The following is a 16,885-nucleotide window of genomic DNA, read 5'->3' as shown; positions in this document are numbered from 1 at the left end:
AATGAACGGATCACAATCCCCAGATTGTGCAAGCTATAGAGGGCGCAATGCAAAACGTGCCCAGTACAAGTAAAATAGGGGCTGAGGGTCACACAGGAAGCCTGATTGCTCAATTACTTCTAGAAAATAAGACTATGAGCAGGATGACAAACGAGAGTCAGCCACATGGCCCCACTGTTTGATTGATTGCTGCTAGCTGACTGATCCCCAACCCTCACGTCCACATCCTGATGCCACAGGAGCAGCTTCAGTGACGTGGTTGGCCTGCAGACCTACTGAGCAACTGTTTGAGAAATGTGGTGCCTTTTAAAATACAGTAGTAGTGAAAGTCTAGAAAAATAGCTCATTGACGCTGCGGAAGTTGACAGAATACACTACTCTTTGGGTCAAATTCATCGTTCTCCTCTGCATGGTCTTTTGATGGAGAGCATGGCTGTCTACTGCCACAGCTTGGCATAGAGACACACCTTACTGACCCACCACATGCGCGTCTCCCACTGCCAAGGCCTCCACTTCAGATCTTTCCCTCTTGCGTCCAGTGTTTCAATGATTCATGAGAAACGACTTCCTTTCTTTTTCAGGCTTCAGCTCAGCTTCGGTTGTTTGGCACCTGAGAAACAGAGAGAAAGAAAAATCAGTTTAAAAAAATGACATTTTTTCGCACGCGGTGTTTCTCCTTCCAATAAAGAAATCAGCAGTAACAACCAATTGCCAATAAACCAATTCGTCAATAAACGGGATCCAATTCTCTGTGGTTATACTGGTGCTTAATGTTAGTATGGGAAGCACATGGTATTGGACCTGGGTCTCTGGAGAGGCACATTAATTCAGCAGGCAGCTGTCAGTCCCTTTCTGAGCACATAGGTGTCTGGAAGGCAGTAATCGTACTGTAAGAAGTCTGGCCCGGTTCAGTCCACTGCCTCTGCTCGTCCCAGCAGTGGCTGGGGAGGCTCCGTTCTGGCACCAGTGGCTGTTGAGCAGCAGCCAGGAGTACCAGACAGCTCCACCGGCCGGAGAGAAGGCAGTGTGGAGTCTGAGTCACGGCGCCAGCCCAGGCAGGGCTGGAAGGGCACCACTCCTTTTCTTCAGCAGTTCCCAGAGAAAAGCAGTGACAAGGTGGAGTTTCGGCAGTGGCAGCTGCAATAGCAGCAGCTGCAGCAGGGATGAGCTGGTCAGGCCCATTGCCATTTCCTGAGAGTTAGCAAGGCAAGAATGCAAAGCTGTAATACACCTATACACTAAAAAGTTGAGGGATGGCGGGACTAGTCTGATCACCGGAAGGTCTGGGAAACAGCAGCCCCATAGTGCGAGTACTCTGAAAAGAGTTGAGTGAAAATTATTAAGAGCATTTGAACAGACACAACACCTGATCAGCTGGGAAGGTAATGAACATCTACTGTATGTTTGTCTGACCCCTGATTAAAATATTGAGAAAGCAGTGTCAGACTGATGAGGTCATTGTTGCTGGACTGCTCACATCTCTAAGCATCAAGGTTACTTGTATTTTACTGCTGCACAAATTCTGGGCTGGACTTTCTTTTAGGTGTGTCTTACCATTTTCTCCCTGTTTGCCACCTATTATGGCTAAGGTTGTGAATGAAGAATGCTGCTCATGTCAAGAGTACTTTTTACATTTCCCTTTCATAGTTGTAAGCCAAAATAGATTAATAGAAAAAGAAATTCCGTGCATGGAAACCTTACGTTTAATAACACAATCTTATTATTTCTTTCCGAAACAGACATTTTAAGCCAGCAAGGCCCATTGGTGTAACTGGTTACACTTCTGAATCTTTAACAAGTCTTCTACATTATTTATCTGAATGCTGGCTCTTTTGTAATGATCTGCTTGTTTTGTTTTCCATGACTGGCAAGGCTAAAATCTCAACAGCAATAATGTTCCATTTATCATTGTTTTGATTCAGTACTTACAACTCCCTTTCATGAGAAAGTGAGTTACATATTTACAAATTTTAGCTTTAGGCAACTGAAAACTTGACAAACTGGAACATGATAACATAAGTCAGATTGAAAGTGATGTTAACCACTCTTAATTCTCCTACTGTTTTTCATTTTATGATTCTTAAATGATGGTTCAATAATTTGTTCAAAACAGAAAAAAGGGAATTATGATATTTCCCTCAGTTTCCTGGGAATGAGCATTAGTTGAGGAAATCCTTTGTTTTGCAGTAGTTTTTCATCCTTACCCAGAATGCTATGTGTGGAACTTCTTTTCAGTAGTTCGGTCAAATTCTAAGTCTGATGAAATGAAAAAAATGACCTTAGAGAACGTAATTCTTTGGTATTAAGTTGCCTGGCTGAAGAAATCAAGTGCCCTCATGAGGAATGAAGCAGGGAGCTGCTGCAAGGGTGCAGCTGGGGTGGAGGGAGGGGAGCTAGAAAAGATGTGCAGTGCTGTGGGCAGTCACAGACTGATTAGAATCTGATCTGAGCTTAAAGACAGGGACTAAAAGTGACAGAGCGGAAAGTTCAATTCACCAGGGCCTTCGAGAGTTCAGTCTCGTACTGAGGACTGGAAATGGAGTTCAGAGTTCAGAAACCTTGTAGATGTCGGAGGGGGCTACCTGTTCATATATTTTTTTTCAGGAGCCAAACAATTTCATGCCCTAAAAGCTGAGTACCAGTATTTTGAATCTAACTTTGAAATGTTCTGGAAATCAGAGAAAGGATAAAAGGATAAAGGATGAAAAAGGATCAATCTGCTCATACAGATAGGTTGACTATCTTATGAGTAATTAGAAATCTGCCTTCCCAAACATAAGGCAAATGTCCTAATTACCAATGTAATGACCCTAATGAAACAGACAAGTGTTGTTCCCGGATTATTTTTTTAAATTCATGTTATTAGTGTATTTCATTTTAAAGACTTGTAATCAAATCTGTGCTATTTATGATGATGATCCTAGGGTTTTTTTTTAAATTAAGGAAGCTGATCTGTTCTTTACCTGCCATTTATCTTCATGTGGAAAAGCTGAACAAGCCTTATTTTAGTAGTGAAGCATTCGTATGTTCATCTGGTGATTGTTTTAATTATTATCTGGAATCAATGTAAGTAAAAAAATAACAAGACACTGCAGGCTTTCAGTTTAGAAAGTTTTATACAGACTGCCAGTTTCTTAGCAAATATGCTTAATTAGAAGTACACATATTAGCAAGCTAGTTGCTAATACTTATACAGCATTAGTTTAATGATTAGCATTATTTCAAATAAACACATGACACAGAATTTATGTGCATAACATCCAGTCTCATGACTATGTATGATAGAGCAATTGCAGAATTCTGTTTCTCCTTTTTAACCTGAGGAGATTTGAGCACTATTGCTGACCTCATTTCAAGACTATGGAGACATACAGTATAGGCTTACAAACGCAACAAATGAGTTTTGGAACTAATCAAGTTTATTGTATTTTTAATGACTCTAGGTCCATAACTACACCTTCCTTACTCAAAAGATGTGTTGAATTATGTTCTTACTTCCAGCTGATAGCTGTCTTAGATAGATACAGTATCTTTCTGGATCAAGAACAGAGTTTTTTTTCCTGTACCTCTGAAATATCTTCCACACATGAAATGTCTTCTGCAGTATGGGATCAGTCATTCCACAATATATAGTATTATAATCTTATAATATATCGATTGTAAGATTCTAGGGCTTCATCAATTGCTTCTATCTAAAAATCAAGGAAATGCATCAAATTAGGCAAATTTGTGTTGCCTAATTTAATTGATTACTTGAAAATACCATTCAAATGTCTAATCTAAAATAACAACAGTAAAGAACATAACCACAAATGTCAGTCTTTTGAAGCTGGTCAGTGTTACAAAGTTGACATGACCTTGATAAAAATGTTATAGGACTTTAGTCTGTCATATTTTTATCTGTCAGGACTGGAGATAATGTGTCAAGATCTCATGCTCTAAGAGGACAATGACCCCAAGGTCACTTCTGACAAATATCAAGCTGTGTTTTTAGAACTGAATTAATGTTTATGATGGGTATGTAAATTAATCATCTTAGCATGTGAGAGCTTAACAGATTTAAATGCAGTGTTTTAATTTTAATTTGCAGAGTACAATATAGCAATGTATATATAAAACTAATGAATACTTATCCAAGTGGTATACAGAGTTCAGATACAGTTAGAAAGACTTTTAGTTTATCAGCACAGTGAGTTCAGAGATGCTCTTGTCAGGAGGTGTAATTTCTACAGCACACAAAGACATACTCCATCAGAGGACAATCTGGATAACTTGCACCTTTTTTGGGAAAATATCTTAGGATATTGTCAAGGATGTTATATACATTGCAGTTTTAAATCAAAGTACACAGAGTTAAAATGCTTTAAAATCAAAATCTGGATTTCTACATAAAACTATGCAGTTATAAGCTTGTCCTATAATGTAAGACTGTTGTACACATTAGTAATATGAGTCAATATTATTTGTTTGTAAAAAAGGCTCGGGCTGCTTTCCATAAAAAAGGATAAACTAACTTTTTTTCTGTCAAATTTGAAGTGCGGCAGCTGTTTTTAAGGCTTTCTGAGTATTCTTCACATGAAAATACCATTTGGTTGTCAGAGATGATAATGTTGTCAAGCATTGAGGCTACTCTGGAGATTTCCTGTACAGGTAAGTATTTTAAAATATGCTCAGTATAGGAAATCCTTTTTAGAGTCTTCTGTGGTGTTGTTCAAATTTCTGCTCCCTGAGGTGTTTGTGCACGGCTTCAGTTACACATTTTCTTTGACTTGAGTTGACTCCTAGGAAATGGGGGAGTTTTTATCAAACATGTCAGTCTGGCAGACACAGACAGAAAGTATCTCCACTACAGACGGCTGCAGGCTTTTGCGAGTTAACGTGCTGCATGATAGCTGTCACCTTTCAGGATAGCAAGCTTCCATTTGTTTCACCTAAATAAATACCATCCTCAAAGACATTCTTCTTGTCCTCTGAAATCTCTCCTTCCTCACTACTGGACCATGATGTTTCCGCACACAAGCAGTTCAGAGATGTATAATTATCGCCTTGTACACTTGCAGACAAATGCTCTGGAGTGTCGTGCTACCACTCCACAGAACACGGTGACAAATGAAGTAGGAAATAATAAGATTTTTCCCCCAAGAAAATGATTATGCCTACACATGCAATGTAATGCATGAGACCAATAATTTGTTCCGGCCTTCTGACTCGATGCAAAAATAAATATTTGTAAGGGATAAAGTAGATATGCTGTTAATTTTATGGTACGTCGTTAAGATAGGACAAATGCAAATAATATTCAGTATTGTCATGTTATTTTTGGACGGAAAATGTTTATTATAAAAAACAGTAAATAGACAAGAAAGGAAGAGAAAAAAAACATTACATTTAAAAACCACATTTATACCTGTTATTCACATACTGTATGAAGCTGATTCATTTTATGTATTTTCAGTCTTGTTACATTAGATTTTGGACTAATCACGAACTAGGCATTGAGGTCACAGTTCTTTTAGGTGGTCTCCATCACCTTAATTTGCCAGTTCCTACAGTATGTAACAGTAAGAATAGCTGTGCAAACATTGCCCAAGATCAGCATACATGTAAAGGGATTATCAATCACTGTACCTAATACTCCAAGCCCAGCCAGCTGAACATCTCACAAATCTAAAACTGTAAAACATTTTCAAAACTGTCACAGTATTCTGTGGTCAAACTCTGCAAGCCTGATACAAGGACTTTCTTTGTACAAAGCAGTACTTCTCTCCCTTTTTACTGATAAGGAAGCATTGAATTCGAGCTTTTATATTGTAGTTCACTCAGGTCATATTCGGCAGTAACAATAAACATGAGAGCAAGTCATTCCACTCTTAGGAAAGTGCAGTCTCCTAATACAGGACCAATCAAGGAAAGTAATTAATGGAAATAATTAATTGTACATTGGAAATCAGCCAGTCAATTAATTAATTGTCAAGTGCACACATTTTGAAAATTCTAACGTTCATTCCTTCACGCAACTCCACTGATAGCAATGGGCTGACATATTATCTTTATTAGGAAAAGGAAACCAAAGACAAATAATTTGATAAAGTGAGTTTCACTGTACAGGTACAATCCCTGCTAGCTGCTTTATAAAACAACATGCACTGAAAGATATTATTTTAGATTTTAAGTTGGTGTCCTGTGCGTAATGGAGTTTACCAACTAAAAATGGTAAATTTCAGACTGTTGTTGTTACTTCAGACACATGTGGAAGACAGAAGATGCTATTTCCGCCAGCTAGGTCATCCACTCTGTCACTAGCCCCCTGTAATAATTTTAGATATGAATCTTTTTCAGAAGGGTCACTAGGGTGGAGAGTTATCCAAATCAAACTGAATGTAAGAATGTAATACAGGACACATTTAAAGATTTTGACTTACAAAACTGGACTACCTCTCACCACAGAGTATATTAAAGATAAACCTGAAAGCCCCTCTTGTCTGAATTTTGTCACATTAAACTTCCTTGCATGTATATACAGTAGGACTACTCATCTGAAAAAGTACTTTACATAAAGGAGAGGATGCACTTCACCCACATTTAAGGGCAACACCCATCTGGGTGAAGCATATTGGCCAGGATTTGCCAACAACTCCACTACAGGGCAGATTAGGTGGAGATGTGAATAAGGCTGAAATTTAGGGAGGGCGGACTATACATGGCCACAGTGGAATTTACCTACTCTGAGAGCTGTGCCATAGGGTCTTTAAAGTCTGAGTAGTCAGGAGCATGCTTTAATATCTCAGCTGAAGGACAGCGCCTCCTATAGTACATTGTGGGACATTCAAGGGGCCTCAGTTCAGAAACTCTGGGCAGGGGGACTAACAGCATCTACAGCAGCAACCTGGATTTGCTTGAATGGAGCAGAATTAGATGTGGGAACCTGCGTGTTCTGTGGTGTGAGCAGCACTGAGGGCTATAAATGGATCCATTATAGATGAAGCAGAAGGAGTGTAACATGTTTTCCTTTGTTGTCCGTGCAGCTTCTATTTCATTATCTGTCCTGGCAATGGAACACAGCAGCTGCATTTGGACTGCATAGCCTGACTACACCCTGCATGACTTAACTTTTCTTTTTCCGGGCCACTCTCTGTGCTTTTCCTCTCCAAGCCTGAACACACTGTGAATTTACTGTATACCAGTGAAAACCGGTAGGGGCATGGTGCGTAGGTATCACAGTACAGTAGTATGCATTTCTGAAATGTCAGTACTTATGCATCTGTGTAACTCTATCAGTGGCATTCAAATTCAAAAATATTTGCTGTTTCTGCCAGCGGATTGGTCTGCGAAAGGACCAACAGAATGCTTTGCCATCAGATGTTTTCGCGTGCGGACCTGTGGGTATATTCACACATGTTTTCTCTTGTACAATGCTGCTGCCTTGCGAACCACTGCCTGGATTTGTTGTGATTCATGGTGTAAATAGTGTCCTATGTCACGAGCAACCTGTGAGATGGTTTGGAAACGTGTTGCTTTCACATAAATGTGGCCCTGGCCAGTTGGATCTGTGGTCAATAGTGTGGAAGTAAACACACCCACATACTAAAGGAGTTGAAAGTTTTTGTGATTATAAATCATTTTTCATAAAAAAAAGCTTTGTCACTGTGGTGGCTTTACCTATGAAGTCATGAGATTCTGGTTGTGTTAGTTTTGTTCAAGGTACCTTCCTTTTTCACGTTTCCCTTGGTCCTTGGGCTCCTGGGGGAAAAAGGTTATTACTGTCGTTAATACTGAGATGGCATTTTTGCTTGTTAGGCTGAATGACTTAAATGTAGTTAATTTAATTTGTTATGAAGACAAGTCAATGAAGCTTGCAATGCACTATATTTTCCTCTTTCCTCATTTAATTTATAATCTCCTTGACATCAAATGTGTGGTAACATTTATATTTGATGAATTCTGTTACTTCAAACTGATATGTTGAAAATTAGAGTTAAAAAACTTTTAAGTTTCAGGTTCTACGAGTGCTGCAAATGTGATAAGAAATGCACTTTGTCCTGTCTGAGGAAAACAGTGAAATGCGGTTTCCATAGATCTATTTGGTTAAAAAGTTCACTTTCTGTCATTATTTAACAGTTTTTTTTCTTCCTATAGCACAGATTGTATTTTGGGGCGGCCTTTTAATGATTTTTTTTCTTTTAAAGGTCAGAAAATAATTCACTTGCGGCATGGTGAAATATGTACAATAACTTCATTGTTTTAGCCCTTTTTATGGAGCCAGTGAAATAAAGGTGCCAACATTACACTTTTTCTCTTTCCAAAATGAAGGTGCCAACCAGTTTTTCCTGAAGTCCCAAAGAGGCGGTAAATTTTGAGTGGCAGAGAACAAATGACCTGTTGGCACTGGCATGGCATTAAATGCCAAAATAACAAGCATATGGGCACAGAAGTAAAGTTCTGTTGTGTTTGCCTTCTGTCGTGTTTTTGTTACATCAATAAGGATACAGCATTCTGAAGGTCTCATAAATATAAGCACGCCTGGGTTTACAGCAAACCTCATAAAATGGAGTTATTTCCTATTTAGAAAGTTATTACTTGTCACTTAAACAGCAGAATGAAGAAAAAGAGTTTTATAAGAAGGCATAACAGCATGCTCTCATATTTTATTGCATTCTTCAGCTCCTCGCTGGATAGGTTAAATAAGAATGTATAGCATGTACTGTAGTTGCTTATGTTGCAAAGACTTTGACAAAAAAAAGGGAGCGTCTTTAAAGAAAGGTAAAACCACAAGTGCTGTAACTTTGAGCTCTTTCAGCCTTGGCGTCCCTTACCCTCAATCAAAGCAAAAACGTAGCATTATCTATGCTGCAGTTTACTGCAGTACATGTCCTCCATCCCCTCACTAACTTTGCCAAAGGAGTGTTCCTTCTGGATGCAGCCGCCACCACCGTTCACCGCCCTGCCTTCGGTTGGACCCACGCGTGACCCTTCCGACACTTCGCACTCCGCCCGGGCTCCAGCCCTGAGCAGTGTTGCAGTGCCTCCCTGTCCTTAAGTGCCTCTGCCGTACGGTGCCCGATTAAGGACACCAATCTGACTTTCCCTCCCTTACTCATTTTATACATGAGCCGTTAACCTGTTCGTGTTTAAATAAATCTGGGGGAGATACTGGTGTCCGTTTTTTAACATCCATCCATTACCTAACTGTTTCTTCCAATTCAGGGTTGTGGGGGAGCCGGAGCCTATCCCAGCAAGCAATGGGCACAGGGCAGGATACACCCTGGATGGGACACTAGTCCATTGCAGGGCAGACAGGCACAAACACAGACACACACATTCTCACAGCGGGGCCAATTTTCCTAGAAGTCAATTAACCTATCACAGTCCAGCAAGAATCCGGAGCACCCAGATATATTAAACTAATTTTTTTTTAACACGTTGGGTCACTTTGTAAACTAGAGTATGGGTTTTAGTCTGTTGACATCTACACCGAAGACATGCTTGAACAACTGAAGGGCAGAAAGGGTTGTCTTACTGTTGAGTTTAGCGAGCATTTAAAACATTTTAACTCTTCTTTTTTGCCATGTTTGATCCAGAAATTTAACATTCTAAAAAAAAAATGAGAGATTTTAGGAAACTCCAAAAACTTATTGGGATTTTTTGTTGTTCTTGTAGTCAGATGGCAGTGGAAAAAATAGTTTTGTACAGTATGCAAAATATCTAGTGGGTACATTATGTTATTTAATGACGCCTAATTGATTTCCCCCTTATTTTAATAAGTGAAGTCCTTTCTCTCTTCTCTTCCTAAGTTATCATTGCAGTGTTGCTCCTTGTACATAAAGGCTGCCATTATAGGAGGCTGCACTTCCTTCCCAGCATTCTTTGTTTAAAGCCCTCCAGTATCCCATCTTCACTGCCTGGCAGGAGCCATTTGGAACATCCCACTCAAGGAGGGGATGTGGGAGGAACCACCTCATCCACATCCTGGTCATCCCCCATCGAGCTAAAGTGGGTGAAGCCAAAGTAAATTTTGGTGATAACTCCGGGGGGACTGTCTTGTACCAGAGGGCACAAGTGGAAACTTTGTGGAAGCACATTTTAAACTGAGAACGGGAGGCATGTCTTTATCCAAAGAGCTGTGGGAGTATGGAACAAGCTAGCCAGCTGTGTGGTTAAAGTCGATATCCTGCTTTTACTTAAGTAAAAGTCAGGATGACTTTTAACTACTAGCTACCAAACAAACCAGATGGGTGGAATGGCTTTCCCTTTATTGCATCCTTATTTTCTTACGCTTTTTAATGTCTCTGCTATATTATTTAGTTTCGTAATTTTATTCAATTGCAGTATTTGATAGTATACTGTAGATGACACAAAAACAAAACATTAAACATAGATTCATTTTGTATGCTTTCGAATCTTTTTCACATCAAGAACCAATTGGTTGGATTTAAGTTTGGGATTTTGGGACTGAGTGGAAAAGGAAAAACAGTCAAGTTTTGAAACCCAATTTAGCTGGCCAGAACTAAGTGCGATAAAGAAGGTTACATTGTTATCAGGACTTCAAGTATTGGAATGGAATTGTTATTAAATATGGCTAATTTAAACCAATATTAAAATACATGTATGATTTATTTTCTCAAAAGTAACAACAGTAACTATGTATTTTATATGATTGTTTCTATTGATATATTGTAGTCAGGGAACCCATATTTTATAAATAATAAGGTGAATAGTGTAATACTTTATGGAAAGACATCTGAAACATTCTAAAGTTGTACATTGTGGTGCAAAACACAGATTGTAATTTATATTTTTTTCTCCCCAGAGAAAAGAAATTTGCAGATGTTGGTGCAGGGGATTTATATTCTGGAGCAAGGTAATTAAAAAACACTGCCATCAAAAATTAATTAATAGCATCGCTGGCAGTAAAACCGCTGGCTTGGTTCTTCTAGGACAGGGGAGTGAAAGAAAGAAAAAGAAAGAAATTACTGTCTTCATGCAATTATCATTGTTTATTTATCTGATTGGTAGATACACACAATCTACAATCATACATAAAGCAGCTACATGAAGAAATCATCCAAGCACACAGGAAAAATTAAAGATACAAATGACAAGATAATCAAAGCAGTGCAGCCGACACGCACTGAGATGTTATAGAGTAACGCCTGTGCAGTGAAGATCAGGATGAAAAGTATATTGAACGGCAAACAACATGATGGTAAGAATCATTGATTATAGTAGGGAAAAACATTGAGCAGAGCACACATTTTTCTAATAGTTTATATAGTCGTTATTTTCTTTCATCTCCTTTCGTTATCTTCTTTCATCTCCTTTCGTTATCAACCTGCTCAGACCTGCACTTTCTTGCTCCCTTACAGTATGTTCTGTGTTTTTTTAAGAGAGCTGCTGATACAAACTAATCAGATCCTCACCAAATTTAAGATTTGCAAAACTGTTTGGAACTTTGTATTTAAAATACAATTCGAAATGTTTTGAAATACTAAATTGAAGGCTTTTGCCTGTAACATCATGAATTCCCGTGGTGGCAACAATAACTTAATCCACATACGTGACAATTTTGCCCTTATCACCAATTAATTGTTTTCAGAAATGTAAATTGATCAGAAGGCACAATGCCCTTTAATGGAATAGTTCTTGTATAAAAAGTAATTTTGTTTCAAGTATTTTATAGTGGCCTGCTTCTGATTTTCACAACCATGGCATGAAAAGTAGATAAACTGTCAAAGAATTAAAGGGCACTGCACAGCAGCAAAGTAAACTGAAATATTTTAAAATAGAGCAAGGAATCTGTGTGTACGAAAGCGCCGCCCTGCAGTTTGTGAAAATAAAACATTTCCTGAGACAGGGGTGCATATCAAATCTGTGGAATTTTTGAACAATTCTAGTCACACAAGGCCTTTGTAAGAAGCAGTAGCTCTTCGGTGATGCCAGTTTAATACTTTCAAATTTATTATACTACAAATGATATAACATCCAATCAAAAACTTCAAGAAAACAGTAAACAGATGCTTTTTTTTATAATTGTTTAATGTACAAATCTAGTCATTTTAAAAACCAAAATACAGTTGATTTTTTTCACATTTTTATTGTCATCAGCCACAGAAACAAGTCATTTTGGATTACTTTTAAATCACTGGCTATTCATCAGACACAGACTTTTTCATTATACAAATGCCTATTCAACTTGCTTACAAAGTTTTAATTTTATTAAAATGGTACCATCTAGAGGTATTAAAACGTCTTTCAGCACATTTTCCTTCTCTAGCTTTCATTCACTTTATCTTTTTAAATTTTGAGTTTAATGCCTTGTATAGTGTATATCCACTCCAATCTCCAATAAGATAGTACTCCACACAACAACATAACAGTGAAGTCCAACTCAAAGGGATTTTGGTAATTAAGAGGTCACAGCTAAATGATTGCACAAATGAATAAACGAGAATCACTGGCTTTGGAGGTTAATATACAGAAAGTTGCCGATTTCTTTAATCACTCACTCAAGAACAGAAGAGTGACTTGAGGCTTTCTTTTTCTTCTTCACATTGCTAATACTCTATTTGCAAATTGTTAATCTTTTTCTCTTTTTCTGATTGGTTAATTGCAACTGTCGTGATTACAGTACAGAATCAGTTTAACTGGGAATGGTTATGATTATTACCTGTCCAGGTTAACAAAAAATACAGTTGCAGCAAGAAAAAAAATGAAAGGGTCCCTTTCTAAGACAAAAATCTTTTGGTGATGCAAGCTGGTGTTTAGAACTTAAGGGATTTAGGAAGCGCACAGTGTTAGCATGGCATTTCTCGTTCAAGGCAGCTAACCCTTCCGATCTGTGAGAATCAGAAAGAGCTCTGACCTTAGAGAAGCAAAGCATGTTTTTTTAAAAGCCACGTCACCTTTGCTATACATGGTTGTGTTCCACTCAGGGTTCATACGAAATACATCTTCAAATAATTATAATACATCTGTTTTAAATGGATGCACACGATACAGGGCATGCAGTGAAATGAGTTGTACAGTATAAAGGAAATAACGTTCATTAAAATCAAGCAGAAATTTTCAATCTGGCAAAAAGACTATGTAGACATTCATGGAGATATTTTCATTCATTATTATGGCTACCAAGAAAACAACCACAACTCAGTAATAATAAGAAGAATTTAACTTCAGGAAACTACTGATCAATATACTGTATACTTTCATTTTAGAATGTATTCCGTATAACTGTGCATTTTGGAGAACAGAAGAGGAGTCAAAGAACTCTTCAGAGGTACATAAAATGTCTACGTTTTAAAATTTCAAGAGAAATAAAGTCGTTTTTCTGTCCACAGATCTAAATGCTTGACTTATTGAGGTGGCGGTGGTGGTGCTGACGGGTGGGACATTGTATTTAAAATGTTCTTTACTCTTTGTTAATAATCTGCCCACTTATGTCATGCTTCAAGAAAACATCTGTGGCATTGCTTGCCCTGAATTCTTCATCTCTGTGAGCGTTCACACAGGAATCGAAGAAGTTCCAAAGTTTATTTTATAGCACTAATGAGAAGAGGCAGGCATAAAAAAATCAGGTTCATAATGACACCTAATTAAAATGTGTGAAGTTTAGTGTTTCTATCACAGCCTGTTGAACTCAACTCAAGCAGTAAAATCAAACTTCTGTTGCTCTTGTTCATTTGTACTTTGTTTTCAGTGTATTCGACTTACAGTATATTAGGAAAAGGCGTTTTGCATTCACTTAACTGTATTAGAATCTTTTACAGATACAGATTTTGGGTAAGGGGAAATGTTTCTTTTAATATGTTATTCTAAAAGGATTTTGTTTCAAGGTTCTTTTCCTTCAATTTATTTAGTATGACGAATTTCTTCTGTTTCACCGTTTAGCCAGAACTGTCATGCTTGAGCTGCAGGTTGTGAGATATAAATTAATGTTGAAGTCTTCTGTGGCCACTTAGGTAGATACCTCAGGGGGTATGCTGTTTTTAAAGCAAACAACATTTTGAAGTCGTATAGTTTTGACTAACAGATCTCTGTAGATTGAACAGGCAGGTGCTCTGACTAATTTAGCTCAAAAGAACAAATGACTTAAACTGACTGCTAATACTGAATCAAAATCCCATTAAGCCTTTTTAAATAAAAAACTAAATTATGCTATTGAATACCAAATATAATATATATCTATATGTATGTCTACTTTGTAAATGTGTAATACATGTATGCACAATGGGCTCGCATTATGACCCGCAAACAGACGTGCATATAAATGATGAACAACAGCTGTAACAAATACTCTCACGCGAGTCCAGAATTTCAAATGCAGAGCTAAATTTCTTCTCGAAACTGCTTTTAGCAACTACATTTCCACCTAAGCAGAAACACTGAAAATGCGCGTTGTTCGCCACAACGTTCACGCCATTAGCCGAGCAATATTACATGTGTTTGACTAAGCCCTGTGCACCCCGACAGCTGAAGTGTTTCCACAAGAAAGCCGAACAGCAATCGCACCTCGAGCAATTTTGAAAAAATGCCCCAAAACTTACCAGCGCCGTTGCTTGACTTCCCCAGGAAGTTACACCCAGCAGCACCTGCTGTGGGCCTGGATGATCAAACATTCACAGGTAAAAAAAAATCTGCAGAAGTAAAGCCAGACCAGCTGGCTTTGTAAAGAAACCCCCAATTTGGGTTGTGTTTTGCTCAGATCTCTCTCCGCACTGAACGCTGAAACGTTTTTCCCCCTACTTAGTTGTGACCTGCGAGATGTGTGATCCTCCAGCACAAGTGTCTGGCAGGACCCCGTCCACCTGCTGTTGTCACTCTGGGGTATATTTAGCTCTGAAAGGTATCACTAACAGCCAGACCTTTGTCAGCTCTGGCACATGAACCCGGGATTATTGCCCCTAAAAGCACGCAGCCATGCACTGTGGAAAAAAACGAATCGCTGCTCACATCCAAAACTCACTTCGTTGGAAAATGAATGGCTTTCATAACCCAGGGGGGAAGAAAAAAAAAGTGAATTCCTAGAACATAGTATTCTCTACTGTCTATCCAAGAAAAATGCCCTTAGTTCCCAAAACCAAAATGTGTTTTTACTCATTTAGTAAATGGAAACGAGACCAGAATTGTTTTTTAAAGGGGACAACACTCCACTATACCGGTGTAGACAGGAGTTTGAATTTATAAATGGTGACTTTCGCCTTCTGCCTACCACAAAAGAGGTTTTCCAAGGTTTTCAGGAGGCGCTCGCCAGACGCTCTATCTTCCCTGCCACCTCTGAATTCTGCAGAAAAGACAGCTGACGCCACCCAGCTCCTCTGACACCCTGCAGAGGAATTCTCCACTTATTTCCCTCAAAAGGCTCAGGTCTGCGCACACGGATGTTAGCATTCTTCATGGGCAAAACTGATGGTTTAGTTCCTAGTCTTTCTTTCTCCTTAATTTGTTTTTAAGGGCCTTTTTGGCCCTTTAACCCTCGATAAAAGAAATGACTAAACAACATGGAGAAATGAAGTTACTGATCTGATTCAATTTTCCAGTTATGCTCACATATTGTCAGCTTATGGACTGATGTGACATTTGACATTCGCTCCATAATTGAAAACACATCCATTTAGAAGTTTGCCAGTTGGCAAAAATAATAAAAAAATACTAATTATTTTGTCTTTTTTTAATTTCCCATGGGAATAGCTTTATTTTAATGTAGGATAATGTCATTGAAGTGGGAGATAGCCAGGCACTTCTGTTTAAGCAAATAGGCCTAATTTATGAAAAAACAACATTGATGGAAAGGAAGCCAAACAAAATCAGGCTATTAAATAAGGTTATACATGCTGTATGTTCACATATGTTATATATGCTAACATGTACTGTGTGTATGAACCTGAAGTTCTGGGGTTACATACCAAGGGAGTAAGATATCTGAAGGAAGTCACTTCATATGACCTTGTTTGTAATCAAACCCTCCACCCACCTCTTGACTGCCATTCATAGAGCTAAAGTGTACAGGGCACTGTGCGAATCTCTGCAGAACAACTGTTCAGTGTCCTGAATTTAAGCCGCTTACTAAACCCTTTTGCAATGATAAACAGTACTATATAGTGCTTTGTAAAAATATTCGGACCCTTCTCATAATGTTCCATTTTGAGAAATGAGCTGAATGCTCAGACTGAAGACTTCTAAGGCTAAGATAGTTCACAGCACTGTAAATGCTAGCAACACTAAAGAGAAAAGAACAAAATATGTTGATTGCATAAAAGTCATGGCACAGTGGTGCAGTGGTTAGCATTGAGTTCAGTGCCCAGGCTGCTATCTGTATGTTCTCCTTGTGTTTGTGTGGCTTTTCATGTGGAGGGACTCCAGTTTCCTCCTGCTGTCCAAGGACAGACTGGTACTGTAGGTTGATTTGCAGCCCTGGTGTGAGTGTGTTTGTGTCTGTGTGTTCCCTGTGATGGCAGCCCATCCAACCTTGTGTCCACTGCTTGCTCCCCTGCCACCCTGTATTGCATAAAGTGGTTAGAAGATGGATGATGGCATAAGTATTCAGACCCATGAAGTTAGAAATTTGGTGGAAGAACCTTTGACAGCATCTATAGCCTCAAGTCATTGTAGGGTAAGTCTCTACAAATGATAAGCCAGCTTTGTGCAATTTTTGGTGATTTGTCCTGGCAGTTTTGCTGAAGCTCACTCATGTCGCTTGGGAATCACGTATGGACAGCAGTTTTCAAGTCTTTCACACATTCTCAGTCGGATTCAGGTCAGGACTTAGACTGGGCAACTCTTAAGCCATTCACTTTCTTATTCTTTGTATAGCTTTGGCATTGTGCTTTGTATCATTATTCTGATGAAAGATGAGTTTTCTCCTCAATTGTAGCACACTGAAGCAGGTTTT

The 16,885-nt window shown here is 38.6% G+C and overlaps 1 protein-coding gene across 8 annotated transcripts in view; it reads right to left on the bottom strand.

Annotated features, from left to right (window-relative positions):
• The window catches only part of mef2cb (myocyte enhancer factor 2cb), a 92,606-nt gene extending 77,845 nt beyond the window's left edge, over positions 1-14,761 (bottom strand). For 5 of the 8 annotated variants that reach the window (XM_088910655.1, XM_088910647.1, XM_088910654.1 and 2 more), the window contains exons 1-2: positions 14,541-14,761; positions 468-610 (exon numbers count right to left, since the gene is read on the bottom strand). The gene's annotated coding sequence lies outside the window, so the exon portion shown is untranslated. Of the gene's footprint in view, positions 1-467; positions 611-7,659; positions 7,741-14,540 lie in introns of all 8 variants that reach the window. The other 3 variants (XM_088910648.1, XM_088910650.1, XM_088910649.1) reach the window with 3 other exon arrangements.
• Between the last annotated feature and the right edge of the window lie 2,124 nt (positions 14,762-16,885).

The sequence above is a fragment of the Atractosteus spatula genome, chromosome 3 (genome assembly GCF_055471065.1).
Source record: "Atractosteus spatula isolate fAtrSpa1 chromosome 3, fAtrSpa1.hap1, whole genome shotgun sequence".
In the NCBI taxonomy this organism is placed as follows: Eukaryota; Metazoa; Chordata; class Actinopteri; order Semionotiformes; family Lepisosteidae; genus Atractosteus; species Atractosteus spatula.
The sequence above is the reverse complement of the archived record's forward strand: the minus strand, read 5'-3'. Positions and strand labels throughout refer to the sequence as shown.